At 38.3% G+C, this 21,073-nt stretch overlaps 2 protein-coding genes across 4 annotated transcripts in view; one reads left to right on the forward strand and one right to left on the reverse strand.

Annotated features, from left to right (window-relative positions):
- The window catches only part of LOC135076870 (autophagy-related protein 16-1), a 190,936-nt gene that overhangs the window by 67,040 nt on the left and 102,823 nt on the right, over positions 1 to 21,073 (forward strand). The gene's annotated exons all lie outside the window — the stretch shown is intronic.
- LOC135076869 (uncharacterized) overlaps positions 1 to 21,073 on the reverse strand; it is a 67,766-nt gene that overhangs the window by 44,835 nt on the left and 1,858 nt on the right. Inside the window, exon 2 of one of the 2 annotated variants that reach the window (XM_063971343.1) lies at positions 3,908 to 3,951. The exons of the other annotated variant lie outside the window; for it this stretch is intronic. The gene's annotated coding sequence lies outside the window, so the exon portion shown is untranslated. The remainder of the gene's footprint in view (positions 1 to 3,907; positions 3,952 to 21,073) is intronic. 2 annotated transcript variants of the gene reach the window in all.

The raw sequence follows: 21,073 nt of genomic DNA on the forward strand, positions 1-21,073 counted from the left end.
CATGAGAAATGAAACATGTATGCTCATAACATTTACAAAGATAAATTAACCCTTTGTATGGCCGGGTTTGATTCCACTGATACCAACATTACTCGCAAGAAACTAAGGCTCGAGCTTTTATGGGTTATTCCGTATTCGACCCACGACAACTCAACCCACTCATTATTTTTTCCTTACTCTACCCAATTTTGTTCCTTACTCTACCCACAACAAATTTTTAATTTTATGTTCCTTATTCACCCCAAAAACATTCCTAGCTCAACCCATTTTAAAACCACTTAAAAAATATAAGATTTTTATGTACGGTCAGAATAAAAATATATTTTTTTAGAAATTTAAGCTTATTAACTTTTGTGTTAAGATCGTTCTATTAAATAAAACTGCAGGAATTCTGATACAATAATAAATTTGAAAAACGTTTTTCACAAAAGGACACAAATCAAATAATGACTAATTAGAATCTACTATAAATCCACTATAAATCTACTATAAATCAAACGACTGTGATTTTTTATTAAATCAGTATAACCAAGCGATGGCGTATAATTTTTTCCCTAGACACTTGTTCATGAATGTACAAATATTTCAAATAATACAATGTATTTTATCTTTTTTTTTCAAGCAGTATGAGATGACAAAAGAAAAATAATAAAAGTATTCGTGTGGATAGCTAATCCCGCGGTAAAAGTTTTCAGCCTCTTAATTTGTTTATGTATTTACCTTAAAATAAAATAAAATCTTTGATATATTTCAGTTAATCAACATATTCATATCTATCATTTTTTCATGTAGGTGATGTTTTTTTTTTTTTTTTATTATAAATCAATGTACATACTAGTATGTATTTATCATTATTAAATTTCTGAAAAAACAGTAAACTTTATTTTGCTATCCATACTTATTTTTGGTATATTCACTTTGGGTTGAGTAAGGAATGCATTTGGGTAGAATAACGAAATTATGTAATGGGTTGAGCTAGGAACACTAATTAAAAAAAAAAAAAAAAAAAAAAAAAAGGAACACTAATTTGGGATGAGTGAAGAAATGGGTTGAGTTGTCATGGGTCGAATACGGAATAACCCTCCAACTGCACACGTGTTAAGGGTAGGCTGCAAAATACTTGTACATTGACATATTGCCCGTGTCTGGTTACACTTAAAATACGTTCTTTTTTATTTGTGCAATTTGTAAGCCGTCGTTAAAAGTCGTACATCTCATAATTTTCCTTGTACAAAAAACTCAAAACTTTTACGGGATTTTTTTCAATATTGCTTACATTTGACATTTGACAAATTAGGGTTTTTATAATTTACTTGCAACAAGTACTACATTTTGTATTTTTAACTCTCACCCACATTCAGCTATCAGCTAGCTAATTTGAAAAAAAAAAATGGTTGTTCCATTACACATTTTTACAAGCTTTAATTAACGTAGAGCCTTGATGTAGGTCAGTTCATTATATCTTTATCTTTTTTTCATTTACTCATCTGACATTTTGCATGCCCCCTTAACCGCATTCATGCTACACAATTGTTAATATCAGGCTATGGGGGGCGTCGCGTTTATCAAAGGCCGGCTAATTAAAAGGCTAGTTTGCAACAACCAGTTTAAGAAACTGGCGCGACCGACAGGTTTGTCAACCCCACACATGATACACTCGCGGATGTATGTGGTATACTTTCGATGTTAACGAGCGCACATCCCGTACGCGAATGCCCTAAATAAAGTGACACACAGATGGTGCCCGGTTAAAAGACGTTCGATGTTAACACGTCCGCGACAGGTTTTAACACGACGTTAATTACACAGATATTGTATCCCGAAAGTCATTACGTGTTATGGTGTTCTTATTGAGATTGATGAATGGAATCTATTGGCAATTTGACACCTTCATCTATATCAGAATCTATCAAAGCGAAAGGTCACTGACTCACTTATAACGAATTCTCGGAAACTACAACTGCTAGGAGTCTCATGGGCATGGGTGTTCCTTTTAGAACGTAGGTGCTCACACTACTCACTAAGATTAAAGATTTCCGAAACTCTATCCCTAAGGGGGTAAAACGGGATCCACGCGTAGGAACGACGACTTCGTACGCTTGCGCTTCGGACTTTTTAATAAACGCTAAAGCCATTCGATATTCTTTCAGAACCACATAGCTTTTTATATGATAGGTATCATGTTATTTATAATTATTGTGAGCTTTTGCTGGGTTCTGCTGAAAGCAGTCAAAACATCTGTCAGTTAAATCGGCTTAAGTCAAATTTATTTCTCAGATAAAATGCCTGTTTTTAATTTTACTTTATTCAGCCATTATGATAGCATGAGTGTCTAAGAATAAGTCATCGTTTTAGTAAAATATTGAGTAAGCTTAAATATCCCACTATTAGCAAAAAAACGGGTCCGTGGCCGAGTCCCCCAGTATTCGACGCACCCGTGGTTGAAGCCCCCGATTTAAATAAATTTAATATCATATTTTTTTCGGCTTTTGCACTAAGTACAGTCAACGAAAACCATGCATGTTTGACGTTATTTAAAATGATGTATTTAATTTTTGTTAAAAATACTTAAAACTTTTATAATTAAAACTTTTATTTGTAGTTAGTTAAATGTAGAGAGAGTAGAGTTATTTTAAAGACTGATTGTTACAATTATTTTGATTAGGTAAAACGATTAACATGTAAATATAGGTAAATAAAACCTATGATAAAATATGATAGGTTAAAATAAAACCTATTATATTTTTAGGTATCATTATGGTAAAATAATATTAAACATTTATTTGTACGATCAGTATAAATATTTATTCGTTTATAAATATATTTGTGACTGACTGTACATTTGATTAAAAATTGCTTCTATCTGATCGGGGGCGTCGACCACGGGTGCGTCGAACACAGGGGGACTCGGCCACGGACCCAAAAAAACTGCGAAAAATACTTCTTACACCTGCAAGTATCTTGATACTTACATATGATTATAATAAGAGCAGATCAATGCCTCGCACGTCTATGCCTTACATAGTAAAACACCAATCTTGTAACTAACATATTTTAGGTACAACTACCGGTAATTTTTTTATCTGTAACCCGATTAGTTCCAGAAAAATAATATCAGTAAATTGTATGTATAAATCGGATCGACGTAGTGCCAACTCATTATAAGTCCCGTTGCAGAAATGCAATTAGGAGCGATATTGTGGTTATTGACGGAGACTTTAAGACGCTCACAGCTCACACACCGCAAAAGCAAAAACGCTTTATTGCTTTATTAGCGCTCCAAGTTTTTAAATTGACCGAACTTTCCCGATATTAATACGGAGTAACCCATTTATTTTCGACATTAAAATTTTATGAACTTAATTCAAAAGCTCGTTAAGGTCTCATTAAGACATTTAAGTGAAATAATGTATGCATTTATTTTCAATTTTACTGGGAATAACAAGATCAATGCTATAATAATAAGTCCAAGAACCACTTTAACTTTGGTATTATTATAATGAACCGCAATTTACCAAACACCCCTTATGATATTTAATTTTGAATTCCCTCTAATAAATATCATAATGAGATCACATTTATATTGATTAGGGATCAACACAATTGAGTAAAACTGTTTGTCCATCATTATGTTTGTGCTTTACACACAATAATATTTGACCATAATGGTATTCATTCCCATCGTCTCACGGTCTACGGCAATTACATAGACGTTCCATGTGATACCGTTCGCGTTCCACCATTGACTGGCCAGTGAAGGCGAAAATATTCAAAGAACGCTTATTGATTTAATTAAAGTCGAAAGTGTTTTGTATCCGCCGTAATTGATAGAGGGCCGCGAGTCATCGACACGGAATTAACACTGTCGAACTGTATCGTGATAATAATGCCGCTACGTTATAATTACCTTGTCGACGCCTGCCCGTGAGTGATGTCGGACTGTACGAGCACCTGCAACAAATACACACTTATAACTCACGTCCACTCAATTTACTAGTCCATTCTGCCAACAATAATTCTACAATTTATGCATCTCTGCCGCTCGCGAATTTACGACCCAGAAATGCGCATCCTGCTTTTGATCTAATGCTCTAAATAGTTAACTTGTGCTTCTCATTATACATGTCCACTTGATTAACATATTGTTATTTGTAAGTTAGCACAGACGCGTAGGTTTGAAGCCTATTCAATTAACTGATGCTGTTTGTTTATAGACGTAATAGTTTAAGTTCGCTTATAGATCGGCTTCATTATTGAGCTCAGACACGCACGCTCTATCTAGATCGGAGGCAGCGCCGGATGCTTATAAGTTCACGCCCAGCGCGAGGGATTAGATGTCGGGCAAACGGCCGCGCTGAAGCTTACACACGACTTAACACGTGTTTGTATTGCAATTTTAGATTGAAATGTCTTGCGATATTACGGAATGAAGGGATAAGTACTTGACATGGGGACATCGCCCCGCATCGGACATTGAAGCGAAATGAATTATGCATGACGCTGTACAGTTGCGTAACATGTTTAGCTTATAATTTTTCAATCGTTCATAAAGTGTCGTTATGCCAAAGAAAGAGAATTTCCTTTTTCATGACTCAAAAATGCACAGTCAAACATCGCAACATTCATGTAAACAAAGCGCTACACTGACCGGGTTAAACTTGAATGGTAAATGTGTGCGGAGTTTCGCCGAGGAAAAATATGCCATTGATGCAGGCAGCGTGCGTGCGCCGGATAACGGTCACCACGAGCCGAATAAGTGGTTTAGCGTCGTACGCGGAATGATAATGTTCGCGGCGGACTTGTCACGCGATTGCGCTCGTGTCACTACCGGACCACTGCCTTTCATAGTCCCACTTTCTAACCTTATGTCCTTGAACTGTTACCATATGTGCAACTGCATTTCTTGAATAAATTCTCCATACGTACGCTTATGGAATTAACCTTGTTTCACTTTCTGCATTGCATTTGCGGATGAATCGGTTTAATAGAGACGACGCATTAACACGGATCGTGGCGGGTCGGAACGAGGCCGGTGTCGGTGTCGTCGTCGCAACAATGCGCGCTAACGAGATATAGCGCGGCCCGTCAGGCGGGCGGCCTGCGCTGTCTCCCTCGGAACACCTCAATCCTCTTTGTTTACGTTAGCATCGGCCTCGCCCGCAAAGCCCGATCGCATCCCGAACGCAATAAACCTCGGAGCTAGCTCACGACTCCGCAATGTCTACTCTTTATCGCCCCCACCAAATGCGGTACGATCTTAAACGTATTTTAATAACTTCCACCCGCCGGTCGCCGTAATGGGCTCACCATGCAAATGCCTGTGCCCACAGAGCACCGTTACACACCGATACCGCCGGTAACGAACCGCCCCGCGAAATAAAGAAAGGCAATAATCGCAAACGGGAAATCCGATCAGGCCGCGGGGCCCGCTGGTATGACTGGGACCCGACGCTTCCCTCGCAAACGACTACTATGTAGCTGAGTAAACTGAACCGCTAGCACACGATTGCTAATCAAGCTATCCATCCGTCTTTAGCGAGCCATGAAAAAACACGCCGTGAAGAAAGTGCCCTTACTAGTTCCTGTGTACGATCCTATCTAAGATCGAATGAGGTGAACGGTAGTGAAGTTGATAGTGTGGATTCGAAGTTCCCTTTCGTGATATGGCGCGGCGCTTTCCCTGTCACAACTGAGCTCCGACGCTGACTCTTCCTTTCTACATCGCGGCGACAACGATGCAAGTCATCGCTAATGTGCACAAGTGCTAATCATTATAGCACATCTCCATTATTTACAGTGTTAAACATTTATCTGATATCTTCATTATGTTCGCGCTGTGTTTATGTACGTGCCGAAATGCGGCAATCACAGCATTCTATCTAATAAAATGATGCTAATCCTGTCGGCTACTTATAATGAACAATGACGTCAACAAAAATCATATTTCAATTCAAAAGCCGCTTCATCATTTGCCAATGCAAACTGCATTACAAAATAAGATTAACAATTTTCTCACGTCCGCATCGAGATAGAGTTGGGCGATGACAACCTCTGCAAAAAGTAAGTTGGAAATCTAATAGAGTTTGTGGCAAGCCGGTTATTTGTGTTATTTTTTAGTTTCACTGACGCTCAGGAGAAATGCTATGTAACGCTCGCGAACGAAGACGAAGCAACCTGACATTACTGTAATAACACCGAACCGCCCTTCTGTCATTACTGTGTTCACTTTCCTCGGGTAACTAAAGACGAAACGCTTTTTATTTTTCAAGGGCATATTCTTTACAATTGCTTTTTATATTCGTACCGCCTCGGGTCTCTTTGCCGCCGCGGCTAACGAAGTTTTGATGGCGAGTCTAGTTGCAATGAGCGTAATTTTTTGTTTACATTCGTAATATTCATTTAACTGCATTACAACAGAAAAGAACGCGACGTCCAATTACGTTAAATTATGAGTTTATTTCTTTATAATGAGGGTCGAGTTAATGCTTGCTTGTATTAGTACAAGATGGAAGTTGAGACAGTTGAGTCGAGATCTTGGCGCCTAGACGCGGCTGTTGCTTTAAATGTTATGTATTCCCTTCATACCAATCTCACACCCATTATACCTTGAGATTACAGACTGCAAGTCACTACCTTTTCATTACCGACTTATAACTTAGTCAACTAATTGACCTATTTTACATGATCGGACGTGTTCGTGTTACCGTGATTGACGATGATGCTATAAATCTAACTGGTTGCCATCACAATTACAGGTTTTACATGGCATTATAATCTTTAAAACAAAAGTTCTGCCTACTATTTAAGCGCATCGTAAACGATCTTAATGAAAATGAGTGTCATAGTTTGAATAAATTATTGTATTACGTTTGATCAATAAGGGTTATTCCGTATTCGACCCACGACAAACTCAACCCACTCATTATTTTCCTTACTCAACCCAATTTTGTTCCTTACTCTACCCACAACTAATTTTTAATTTTATGTTCCTTATTCACCCCAAAAACATTCCTAGCTCAACCCATTTTAAAACCACTTAAAAATATAAGATTTTTATGTACGGTCAGAATAAAAATATATTTTTTAGAAATTTAAGCTCCGTTAATTTTTGTGTTAAGATCGTGCTATTAAATAAAACTACAGGAGTTCTGATACAATAATATATTTGAAAAACGTTTTTCACAAAAAGACACAAATAAAATAATGACTACATGCAATTAGAACTATAACTTTTCATAACAAAACAAAAAGTAGATACATTTTTTTAAAATCTTATAATAAAAATCACAGATTAAAGAGGAACCATAACTTACATAATTTGAATCTAATATAAATCTACTATAAATCCACTATAAATCTTAATAAAAGTATTCATGTGGACGGACAGCTAATCCCGCGGTATAAGTTTTGAGCGGTATGATTTGACCAAAGTTTCTTAATTACCTTAAAATAGAATAAAAGCTTCGATATATTTAAGTTAATCAACATTTTTAAACATTTTCTAACAAAACAAAATATAGGCACATTTTAAAAATCTTATAATAAAAATCACAGATTAAAGAGGAACCATTAACTCCAGCTGTATATTATTATAACAACATGGACTTTATGTAACAACTTCGAATAAGGAATCATTGTAGACTATTAATTTGTTAATTTACATTAAAATAAAAATAAAATCTTTACTATAGGTACTTAATCATCAATGTAATAGCTATCATTTATAAACTTTTACAAGACAAAATATAGGTACATTTAAAATTTACGGCCTCGTTGCGTATCCACATAACACAAGTCACCATCACGATTGTTATGCATTTTAAACACGAGATAGGTGCACTTCGTACGTCAGTTAGGGGTAAACTGATAAGGGCCGATTCGCAACATTGTCAAAACAATTAAAACCGGTTTAAGGGTGAACAATGGATGGACAAGCCGCTTGGCAAGCGGTATCGGTTACTCATTTGCATAGATAACAGTTAATAAGATAATAACTCACACTTTTACCTTTAACAACGGTTTGTTGAAAGTGCAAGTTTTCCCATATGTATGTTTGTATATTTTATCAAACATGTAGGTGATGTTTTTTTTTAAATAAAAATAAATGTACTAGTATGTATTTATCATAATTAAATTTCTGGACAAATAGTAAACGTTGTTTTGCTATCCATACTTGTTTTTGGTATATTTACTTTGGGTTGAGTGAGGAATGCATTTGGGTAGAATAACGAAATTCTGTAATGGGTTGAGCTAGGAATACTAATTTGGGATGAGTGAAGAAATGGGTTGAGTTATCATGGGTCGAATACGGAATAACCCATCAATAAGTCTCTATCAATGGTCTCTAAAAGTTATAAAAGGCTATAAAGGTTTTAAATACCTACACACAAAATTAAACCATTCTTTAAGTTATAAAATATTCTAAATAAAAGCGTGAAACCTAGATCGCTAAAACAATAGTTCTCAAAAGCATTGTAAAATTAATGACCCGTGACTTATTAAAACTGCAATCAGGGTAGATACACGAAACGGTGAGGAAATTTGAACAAAAACAAAAGACGCTCTAACAAAAGAAGCTTTTTCTAACGGTACGTCCTTTTCCTGGAGTTGTTTTTAAGACGTGCCGTTCATAATCAGTGCGATCAGGCGAGGTGTTACGTAATTGCAAGAATGCGGTGGCGTGCACCTTGCAGACGCGCCCGGCGGTTCCTGTTCGCATGTGAACCGTATTTATTATAATTACGTCGCTCGGCCGCTGACTCCGCCATCGATGAGACGGGAGTGCTCCCTGATGAGTCCGCGCCGATACCATCGCTCCTCGCCTCAATTATGTACACCCCACTTACACTTCTGAAAATCTTATCTATGATGCAATCAACGTTATGTCTTTATCAAAATAATTGCGGCCAGAGATTAAACGAAGCTTCTCTCTTCCTCGATCCCCTCGCGCGGCGGCTGTGCTCAGAATAATCAGTCATAGATAACATAAACATTTGTATCTGTGCCACGCATTTTTGGTTAGTTGAGCAATGTGTATGCGCAGCGGTGATTCGAGTCCCGTAAGTCAAAGATGCCGATGCTTATCAGGGTCATGATGTGCATCGGAGATCTAACACGTCTCCGTTGGCGGACAATTAGAATATCAGGGTTCTCCGGCGGCATTAATTGGAGTTGCATTGGCAATAGTTTAGCGATTAATGCTGGCGATCGCGCTGTATGTGGGTCCGTTTGCGTTAGCGATATCGGGCGAGCAATCGTAACCTCTTCCCACATAATTGGCGTGTGGGCGCGGCGGTGGCGGGCGCAGGCGCGTTATCCCGATCGCCGCCCACCGGCGGCGAGGCGACGCCCGATTAGATAGCTCGGCCCCCGACACACGACCCGGGCAACACCTCCCGGAGTCCCGGCTCCCACTGCCGGGTAGCCAGGAACCGAGCGGAGATAGCGGGATACGTGCATGCAACGTAACAATACATGCTCGTATTTCTGAAATTTACCACTCGTGACTGCTATGGCATGCCAGATGAAAAAGCTTACCTAAATGTTTAAATTGAAACTGGATTAACAGTACCAGTAAATTACATAATACATATAATAGTCAACAAACGATTCTATCTAACGCCAAAATGAATTTTCATATAAATCAACAGTTTACATAAATTCTCAGAGAGCCAATAAATATAATTCCATCGTATTAAATCAATAGCGTTGACTAATAACTGGTCGGTTGAAAATTCCAACACAGTTAGGATTTCGATCTAGATACCTTCAAGACCAATAAATAGCACATTAAGGACACCCAACGCGAGTCGGTGCAATAGAACTAACTGCAGACAGTGCTTGACGCTATCACGAATCATAAATCGAGTTAGGAGGACATTTTCAGCTAATATTTTTAAGATACTGTTCAAATGGCTTTAATGCTGGCTTTTATGGGAGGCGGAAGATGTGACTACCATTGTTTGTCTTGGCGACCCTGTAAAATGTTAGAAATCGATAAGAAATCACTACTGATGTTCCTTTGAAAAAATTGTACCTAAATCTTCTCGTGGGATTCAATTTCTAAATACAGAACCAAAAAGATAACTGAGTATGGAGCGGAATAACGGGACTGGATGTAGGAATAGCAGCAGCAAGATTGATGTTGATGAGCCAGCTGCTGCTAGAATGTCCCACAGCGCGGCGCACGCCTCCTGCGACAATACTCCGCCAGAGCTCTCATTAAGCGATAAGAAGTGCCAGTCGCGGCTCGTTACGCAAGACGAGACAGTCCGGACGCTTCATTAATTGCGTATTGTCGATGCTTCCAGCCAGCGATCACATCGCAGATCGCCCTGCCGATCTCACGACGTTCCTATTTCCGCCCGATATTCCCCGGCCGCGAGCTTCTCATATATGGCGATCGTTAATAATAATGTACGGCGAAAATTAATCGGAAACATCATGATAAACATGCGCTTCTCGAGCCGCAAGGATAAACATAGATAATCGTAGCGACCGCTAACTTGATGTAGAACATTGGTTCCGCCCAATCGCGATGAGGCTTAAACGCTTCCATATCTATAGTTATTATGTTTAATCCTTAAATAACTTCATAACTCAATGACAGGACACACTCCTCGTGACACCATACGTCCTATAATTTAAAGCGGCGGCTTCCTGCGTAGGACTGGGAATTCTATTCATTACTACTAGACAAATAATAATGATCCAACGCGAGGAATGGCCGTGACTACGTGTATCTCTCCAAGAACATCCCTGTAATTTAATCCTGCTACTGCTACTCAAACTGCTCCGGACAAATTATTCCTGGCTTGTAATTCACTTTCTAGTTAACGCGAATGCCCCTCGGGTCTTACGCGAATGTTCATTCTTGAAACTTTTACTTGTCTCTGTCTACGTCCAGTTTAATAGATGCAGTGCAATGGGAAACACGGCCGCTATCGGCATCGGCTATCTGCACAGTTGTGAATAAATCAAGCGCAACGATGCATGCTTTTATCGCGGCACAATATGGTTGACGTTAATTGACGAAATGCGGGTGCCAGAGCGTTAGCGAGCTCTGATTTATGCGCGCGCAAATCGCTACTCAATTTGCATTGGATCTATGTAAAGCGCACTCGTTACCGCTCTTGACCGTCCTCAACACGCGCGCCACTGCTAATCGTCACGACTCAATCGCAGGAATGCCAATATTTTATTCATTTGGCACACTGCTCTAAATTGGACGGACACCTGAATGTTATTGAAAAGGCTTCTTTACGACCCATAAATGCATAAAAGTTTTAACAACAATAGCCTGGCGGATAAACTCAAACCCACTTTCTTTGCTGAGATTTACGATGATCCAGTACATGTACTTAATAACCTCATTGGGATGTAAAATATGCAGACAGGGGATTGTAATTTATACACCTAAGTGCCGTTTATTAATAGAACTCTACGCAAATAGAACGATTTAGTCGATGCTCGTATAAGTTTAGTTTCTAAATGCAGGTAATCTAAATGTTCCGTAATAAATAAATAAGATAAGGCCTAATGTATGGAAATCACAGCATTTGTCAAGAGCATAGTGGTTAAGTACAAACACAAGTCCACAGGTCGTAATTTAATGCTGTGATACGAGCGACTGTTCGGTGGCGGCTTACACGTTCTCGGTAAGGCTCGGCACGGATGTTAGAATATACGACCGTCAGATGAAATCATGGGCATTGTTTGCGTGCCGCGGAGATGATTGCAAACCAACTCGGAAGGTAAATAAAATGAAGGAAAGGCGGCGGCATGCGACCGCATGTGGACGCATATCCATTGCGGTATAACATAGCGGCGCGCTCTGTAAATGACATTCCTCATTCATGCCACACCAAATAGGTGCGGAACGTGGGCCGTATTTGGGTCACACACTGATTCTCTGTAATAGAAGTGCGGGGTGTAAAACTGCGAGAGCCACCGCAAGCAATTCGAGAAGCGCATTTAGAGTTCCTGTATAATTTGCGGATCGTGCGTTTCGGGCTGCGGTCACGCGCGTGCCTGCCGCAACAAAAATCTGGCTACTGAAACGTGCTCCAGAACGCAGTGTGCCGCCGACGACGCTTCTATAGATCTTCCGATCCTCTAATATCTTTCAAAGCCAAGTTCACTGATCGTTTAATAGACGTTACTTTTCGTGCTCACTCACTTTTGGAAAATCACGACCGGCATCAAAATTAGAGGGCTGACCGAATACTATTTTCCTACCCACAAAACGAATTAGAGCTAATGCGAAAAAACCTATGTGTTTCTTTTTACTAGAAAATCTCCGCAAAATATTTCGCATTGGAACAATGTGTTTCCTTCTTCAATTTATGATGGTTGTTGTGACAGAATTTATTAAGACGTGCTTCTATTTGAGACGTGGTGTGCTCACCTTATTTTCACACCAGTATTGATTATGTATGTGAGAAACGGTTCCAATGATCGTATTATGAGGATAATTTCATGTAAATTTAATCAACATTTACTTTTCTTACAGCTTGTTCATTCGTATGCCGAATAGCATTTGAGGGCTGTGTACGAGGACTTTTGATACTTAGTGAAGGAATCGATCAAATGATCCATAAATTTTCGCCCTGATGGTTTTTATAAAAAAACCACTTGACTATTATCTGTTTGTTGGTTTTCATTATAAAGGTTCCGACTCCTATTATTTCCACATAATTGAACATTGGGCTGTCCCCCTTGCCAACAACATCCGCTTTAAGAGTCATTAATTGAATGAAAATATACATTTTTTGTTCATTTTCGCTAATAACGACAAATTAAGAGTACGTATTTTTAATTGTTAATTGCACGATAGGGGTAATGACTGGGCACGATCTATGGTTGCGTGATGAGCGCTGCATCGGTGGGGTCCCCGCGAGGTGGCGCGGTGCATCTGGCATCTTAGACTCCCCGCAGACTGCAGACTTTCAATTGGCCAATATTTGAACGAACTCTTGGTCAGTATAACGATACACAAATGCGTACATGATATTGATTGGATCTCGATAAGTTTCATTGACTTTACATTACAAATGCTTTAATTAGGATTAGGAATGGTAAAAAACGTCCTTATTTCAATTTATCTACAAACAACAGAAGTATCGAAAATGTATTTAAGGTCTCTCTTTATTAACATACATTACATTATGAGTTTATGAGCATAGCAAAAACTTAAGAAGTGTTTGGACTCAACACTTGACTTACGTTCCCTAAAGCTTAATTAATTAATCATATATAAAAACAATGTTCACCGCTAGCTATCACGATCAAATTATAGTCCTATAAAAAAAGTCTGCAGTGTGCGAGGACCCTTACGACTGATTTTCGAGATCGCGACCGCGATTGATAGCTCGCATTGTGATCGTCGTCGCCCGCGCAGGTTGCATAATGCGTCGGCCGTGGGAGCGGCCCGCGCCGGCGCCGTTATGCGACGCACGCTACCGGTACCGTTCCATTAGCGATTTTATTAGACGATTCGCGTGTATCGTCCGTAATCAATTTGAGCACGTTGCTCGGCGTTGTAACTCGCTCCACTTGCAACGTATTATAGAGCATAAAACGCTTTACAGCCACGCTCCCCATTTAAGCTCACACGGTGTTTCATTCTGCTTCAAGTGCGAGCTAATGTAGGTAAATCTTCCCAAACAGTTTTCGTTATCTAGGACGCGATGGTATATCACGTTTATGGATGAGTCAAAGCTTATTGACATCGCAAATATTTACTCTTCGGAAGTATCAATTTGGTTCGAATTCAACTTTTATGACTGAACGGTTTTTAGAAAGCTCATGCAAATATACATAATCATGCAAATTTTCGCGAACGCTAATGTTAATGTAAAATACAAGCGAATGTTGGTTTTCGTTAGTTTTGCTTTTGTTTGTCACGTTGACCGCGAATAACTCAACGGTACTCGTGTTTTCAGCATTCTTGTTCTTCACTTTTTCTGGCCACTTTCAGGCGGTAGATAAATTGGTTTACTTTGAATAGTGTTCTCCATTGAATTTAGACTAGGTATGACACAAATAAAAAGAGTGAATCTCGTTAATGGTACCAGTAGTGTCGTTGATAATATTTCATTTCGTTAAGTATCGTTTCGTGTGAAATCATTCATAACTGAGAGCTTATTATCTTTTTCCTTCTTCCGCAAAATTTTTTTCGTAATTAACTAGATGGTGCAAAAACTTATTTTTTTTTTTTAACTTTCTACGTGATTTCCCTAACAATAGTAGTTTCAAATAATATTATAAGTAACTGTATTTTTTATTGAAATAGAGTTCTCGTTTACCTACCTTCAAACCGAAAATTTTACAAAAAATTGAAACTGGACCAATTCATTCAATCACTTTTTCTATGTGTCTTCCTAGTTACTAAGTAACTTTAGTTTATTGCTCAGATCAGCAGCATTTTTAAATAGACCAAATCCAAATTTGCTTCATGCGACCATAATGATATTTGTAAAAATTGTGATTTTCGCAAGTGTCAGTCGATGGTCCGTTATTTATTAGTTATAAAACAGAAAGCTTCTAGTTATTTGGGCAATGACACTAAACCTGAAGTTTTCCTTTAACTCTCTTCTCGTCATAAACAATTAAAATGTTTTGCGCGATACCTTTTTTCGTCGCGCATAGTTCAGCTTCAAATGACTTTTTACTCTGTTTTTTAGCCATTTAATTTACAACTCTCCCGTGTCTCTTTGACCGCCAATACCCATTGTTATCGACAAAACATTTGTAAGTCAACTACAGAGATAAATAATTCATGCCTAATTATAGTTTCACATCTAGTGATTCACTTGCGAAGATAAGTACTAAATTGAAATAAGCTCAAAGATACACGGCCTCACCGATTGAAATTTATTGAGAAGACTTTAAAATAAGTATTATGTTAATGAAAATAATGACAGGTGGAGAGATACCTAATATACAGTTTGTAGTTCCCCATTAATCATAGTACTCAGTCAGAATCTCATTCTCTATAATGTTATGAACACCCACTTCCACAAGATTTATGTTCGCGAACATCATTTCCGTACAAAAACACTTCGACAAATGATGTCGGAATTGAAAGTTTCGAGTGTTATGTTGGTTTATTTTAAATGCAAAAAAAGTCGAGTTGAATTTGGGTTAATATTGCGAACAGCGCTTGGACCGGTCGACGGTCGGCCGCCAAATATTGCTTTATTTATTAGCATGTCAATATTTGGGCACGCCGTCTGCGTGAGTCAGCTCACACCCACCTTGTCTCCATAACAGAGATTTGAATACTCATCCCGCTATCAAATGTAATAAAATTAATCCGCTTATTACCATATTTTTTTCTTAAAATCTTTTTTCGTTCATAAATATCCAACTATACAAACATTAGCACAAATACCTCAATCGCGTAAAAAACTTTAAAAGCTTAATGCAAAACAGTTAAAGTGAGTCATTTACTTCCGAATTTCTGAGCATCCAAATTCTGTCAATTTAAGTCGAGTGAAATCACGATCATCAATTTAGAATCTCCTTATAAGTCGGTTTTTGTACATAACACTATTTGTTAACCGTCTAGTGTAGAAAAACATCTATCTCAGCGCATAAAGCGCTCACAAAAAATAGACAATGAGTAGGACACCTGTTAACGGAAGAGCTGTCGAATGGCCCGCGCACCCGCACCGCCAGTTCGTTCACCCGGCCGCGACGTAATTAAAATCCTTCATGGAAAGCACGCCTGATGGCATCCATCCTGACCTGCGCTCACGACCGCTCGCGCCTCTAAACGCTCCTTTATAAATACGAGCAACCGCGAGGTGTGATTGCGTGATGGGAGAACACCGTTTAGAACAGACTCCTATACACGACTTATAGCGCCAGATAAAGGAAAGCGGGCCACGGAACAGACGCCACGAGCGAAGCCTTATCTGAATAAGTTTGTTTTGCATTAGAGTTACTAAACGCTGGCTGACCTCGAAAACAAAATAGCAAATATTATTGATTTATTTTGCTATGAAAATATTTTGACAGCAATGTGCTATTAAATTGTCATTTAAAATTAATAACCTGGTCCGGCGAACATTGTATTTAATTTCTTGGACATAGCAATAAAGTCTTAAATTAAGCATAACTGTCAATTAAAATCGCTCTGGGACATAACGGCTTGATTTCATGTTCATACGCAGCGCGATAGTAAAACCAAAGAAACCCCTTGAATTCAACATTGTAATACAAATTGCGTTGCACCTTGTTATACGCGCCCGCTTCGAATTCCATAGCTCCGTTACTAGTTAGCCACAACACAATACATTTGTGCAACTTTTTAACTTTACATTATTTCTACATTTTAAACCCAGATAAAATCAAACATGTTCTCATATTACATTTTCCGCGAAATAATAGGAGCGTTAATTGTTTAGTATGAATATAAATTATTGTTTCATTAGCTTCAAATACACTAAATTATATTAAACAATCTAAGAATTAAAAATATACTTAAGCATAAGAATTTCACTGTACTGAATTCATTGACTCTACATGTCAAGGTTGTATTCATTCAGTTGTCAATATGTCGTCGGCATACTATAAGGCATACTACGAGTGTGTTCGCCGCGACATGCATCGATCAATGGTCCATTCATTAAAAAAATGTCACTGGAGTTTCAATGTGAACTCGGCGGTCATCGATGAAATCATCATATAATACTAATATCGTAATCACAGCGTAGTACACATTGCACGGATGAACCAAGATCGCTGGGCTAGAAAGACCCTGGAGTGGAGACCCTGCAACAAAACCCGCGGCACGGGAAAACCGCCTAAACGGTGGACAGACGACATCCGGCAGCAGGCTGGAATGAACTGAATGCGAGCGGCCAGGGACAGAAGACGGTGGAGGGTTGAAGAGGAGGCCTTTTTTCTGTCGCGGAGGAAATGCTTTTCGCACCGTCACCACTGCCGGGGGACAGGGTGTTGTGTGGAACTCACTGCGCCCTGAAAAGGGCGCTGCTCCGTCCTGAAAAGGACGAGGTATACCCACAAAAACCTCCGCGGCGTTCCGTCATCGCCCGAGTGGGGGTGTCACGAGTATCCGGCCGTAGCCTTCATTGAACAGCAGCCCTATGTTCGAAGGCGAACCCCCTAAATAGATAGATAGATTCGTAATCACAATTTTTCCAGTCATAATCAGGAAATCGGAACACAGTCTCGCCTTGTGCCCGATAGTTCCGAGTGGCGTGTCGCCAGCGCGCGCGCAGTCACGAACGCGCCGCTGTTCTCACGTGACCCTCTTAATTATAATCTCAGGGCGCCGGCAACGGGGTCAGATGTGCCCAACTGTAATAAGATTTTGGAATAGGAACAAGATTCTGCGGCTTTTTGTTGTGAACCTATTTGTTATATCTAGACCGCACACTATTTCTTTCTAACTTTTTTCAATCGAACTGAAAAAATATCGATTTGGTACATTATATTATTCAATTTCCGGCCCGGAGTTTTCCCGGAAACTATTCGAATTTTTCTCGCAGTAAAAGCCATCCTCAGACTTCAACGAACTTATTTAAAAAAAAATTTGGTAAAATTGGTCCAACGTTGTTGAGTTATGAGCTTACCAACACATTTTGCGATTCATTTTATATTATAGATGATTAATGCAACTGCATAAAATGAACATGTTTATTTCAAAACAAATGCAACACAATGTTTTGCCTGTACGTTTCTATTTACAAAACAAGCTATTGTAAACAATACTCATATGAATAAATCATTTTTACATTAAATATTCGAGACTAACGTTAACATGACGAGCACGAATAAATTTAACATGTTCCAAAATGAACATGTTGTTTTCATTAAGTTCCTCTAACGCTAACTCGTTCTAGCGATATGATAAAAGCAATTAAGAAAACTCGCAAGTGCTATGCTGCACAAAAAACTGGTGTGTTCCGTTAGCATGATACGAAATCAGTGTCACGTAAAGCTTCTCAATACGCCATTGCGTTTAATTGAAATCGAAAAAGATTTCACGGTCTGGCGGACGATGATACATAGCAGAATTTATCAGTGTGCACAGAATAAGTGAATTGAGAAGATACACATCGCGGAGTTAATATCGTTTTTTAAAGCCTGTTTGTAGTCGTTTGAATTTGATTGAGGTTTGTTTATTTTCATATTGATGTTTTATATCATTACGACTTTTTTGTTTACTCTCGAAGACAGTTGAAATGTATTTTCTGATTTATATTCTGTATGATTTGCATGATAGTCAACGGCGAATTGGAAAGCATCTTTAGAATCAAAAGCGATGCTTAAATCCTGTTACGGGCGCTTAGATCGCATCTTATTTAATAAATACTTCGTGGCCACACTATCAGATCCAGTATCACCATATTTATGTATATCGGCGCAACAAACGCCTTAAACTCCATCTGATGACCCGGCGTACACTTGTATTAAAACATTTCCAGCTAACAAGACAGCGCGCGCGGCAGGCAAGGACCAGGGTACTAATGCTGACCCCTGACCTCGATCGTGCACACGAAATCGTTCGTTATACTTTACTGGCCTGCGAAAGCTACCAGGTTCCGTTTGCTATCGCCAGCCTAGATACCTAAGGTAATCCGCCGCGGGGACCTCAATCTGCTGGATTCGCGTGGGAAACGCTTTTTTTCTCATACACTCACTATACACACTTTGGTCCTTTTTCTTAATTAAGTTTAACGAAGGCCCCGACGTTGATTAATTTCGTATCCCAATGAATTTGCATATTGCGGTACTATTTACGTACGAAATAGTCGCCTCCGGAGGCGCACATTGCGTTGAGCACAGCTCGATGCTTGCGAGTGGTAATCTATACAGTAAACCATCAATAAAACTGTCAAATGATGCTAAACATAACTTTGGAATTACCTATCAGTATTATTAGCAATAAGAAGTTTTATAACTTCCATCTACAGTTGAATCTTACCCAGACCTAATTACTTTGAAATAACTACACTTGTAAATTATTTTACGCTTATAAACAAAGCATTAAATAAAACCATATCTATTTCTCAATTCTAGATGCATTTCTAACGCTCCATAAAACTCGTATAATGGCAAAGCTTTCCTCATTCCATTAAGTAAACTATAAACGATAAATAAACACAACACACACAGCATGAAATCGGTGAAAATATCCAAATGAAGTTGAAAATTGATCAGTTTCAAAGTATAAGAGCTAGACTAATGGATAGCTACAGAAAGCTCATTAAATCCGTGACAGCTACCACATAATAACTAGTCTTGATTGTACGAGATGTTAAAATTATTTCTTATTCCAACAAGCGAACCACACCATTAGATTTTGCATTAAAAGTTAAGAAATTGTCATTAAAGTCACGCGAGTTTATCGCCTCTTGTAAATATTGTGCGACATATAAAAGCTCTTGCGCGTTTTGCTAAATTCTGTACTTAAAATTGTTTGTAGCACTTTTCATGGTTATAGCATTAATATTTTTTGGATGTGCGGTTGTAAACGTGTTATTATAAATTTAAAACTCGCACTCAGTGGGGGCTTTGCCATGTTAAAATAAATAACATTCCTTTCTTTTTTATCACTGAAATATTCTAAATGTAAAACTGTGAATCTTTTTTTAAAATGTCCTTGGCAGTCAGGGAATTTATTGTAAAAATATTCAATGAAGAAATTCACACCTGGTTCTAAAGTCTGGAAGCACTGGCTATAAGTTATCTTGATAGCAGTCTATTTACCCTTAATTGCAAATTCCACGCCAAATATAGCAAATACAACATTTTAAAACAAGCTTTCTGTTATATTCATCACACGGCTAAGATATCTCACTCTGTCTTCCCTTTTTTTGTTATTAAAATAGTAATATTCCTCCTCACAATGAATCTTCAGTGACACAGGAATTATAATTTGACTCGACTTTATGGAATAGAAAATAATATACGAGTAGATTTATCGTAAGTTTTTATGCGACTCGTTATGAACGTTATAAAATTAGTGGTAGGTATGTATTCTATATTACATTATTTCTTCTTTCTTTTGGAAAGTACCTGTAATGTATGATATATTTTTTTGCCTTATACCCGGTAAGTTTTGACGCTAAAAATAAAATTGTGGCATATTTTGTAATAATTACCATTTTAATGTGATCGTCGGCTCGCGTCAGATTTATGAATTTTATTATTTGGTTAGAGAATATTACTTCCCGTGCTGTTTTAGGTGTTTTTTGTGTGTGTAAGTTTTTAGGTACCACGACTGAAGACCATCGTTGATCGATCAAATAATTATTTAACTTATGGTGCTTTAAATCCTGACGGGATTTAGTGAACTCTTTTTGGTGACAACTAAAGCTACGCATAAATGCACCTCATGTAATTTTGCAATGAACAGTCGACATTCACAGTGATTTGCCATAATTTAGCATTACAAACAAAATCCTGTTCATGTTCGACATCATTGCGTTCATTACTGTTGTGTAATTAATCTTTTCTATCGCGTTTTATGTTTAATCCGAGGCCGTAGCACGCTACACGCATCTGCGCTCGCGCCGGTCGAGCGTTGATGTCTTTTGTATGGACGCACCGAACGCCCGCCCTGCAGTCTTTCCGAACGATCGATTTCTATTATTTACCCCACTAATGGAGTTTCAACTATTTATTTACTCAAGTTTTTTGTTCAATATCTTTCCTCACTTCGCTTTTTAAGACCTTTTACTTTTCTTAGACAAATGATTTATATTTCCGGTTCCATTTATGATTTTTTTAGATTTTAAATTGATTGCGATTTTAAATCCAAAAACAATGGAACAATGATATATTATTTTTACGTAGGATTCGTTCGTAATTGAAGCCAATAAGTAACTATTTATTGCCTACTTTTTCTCATTTTCTGAATGAAGTAACATTCTTCTTAGATTATAAAATTCATTTAAAAAAGATAGATGTATTTATAGATAAAATAGCCCGCAAAGTTCGCGTGTTGTCCCTTTGCCAGCGGCGTTGTTCTAACGTTCTGTATCTAGTTCTTTTTGTGCGGCCGCTTTGCGCTGGACATCGGAGTAAGTTCTATCTC

The sequence above is a fragment of the Ostrinia nubilalis genome, chromosome 12 (genome assembly GCF_963855985.1).
Source record: "Ostrinia nubilalis chromosome 12, ilOstNubi1.1, whole genome shotgun sequence".
Lineage (NCBI taxonomy): Eukaryota > Metazoa > Arthropoda > Insecta > Lepidoptera > Crambidae > Ostrinia > Ostrinia nubilalis.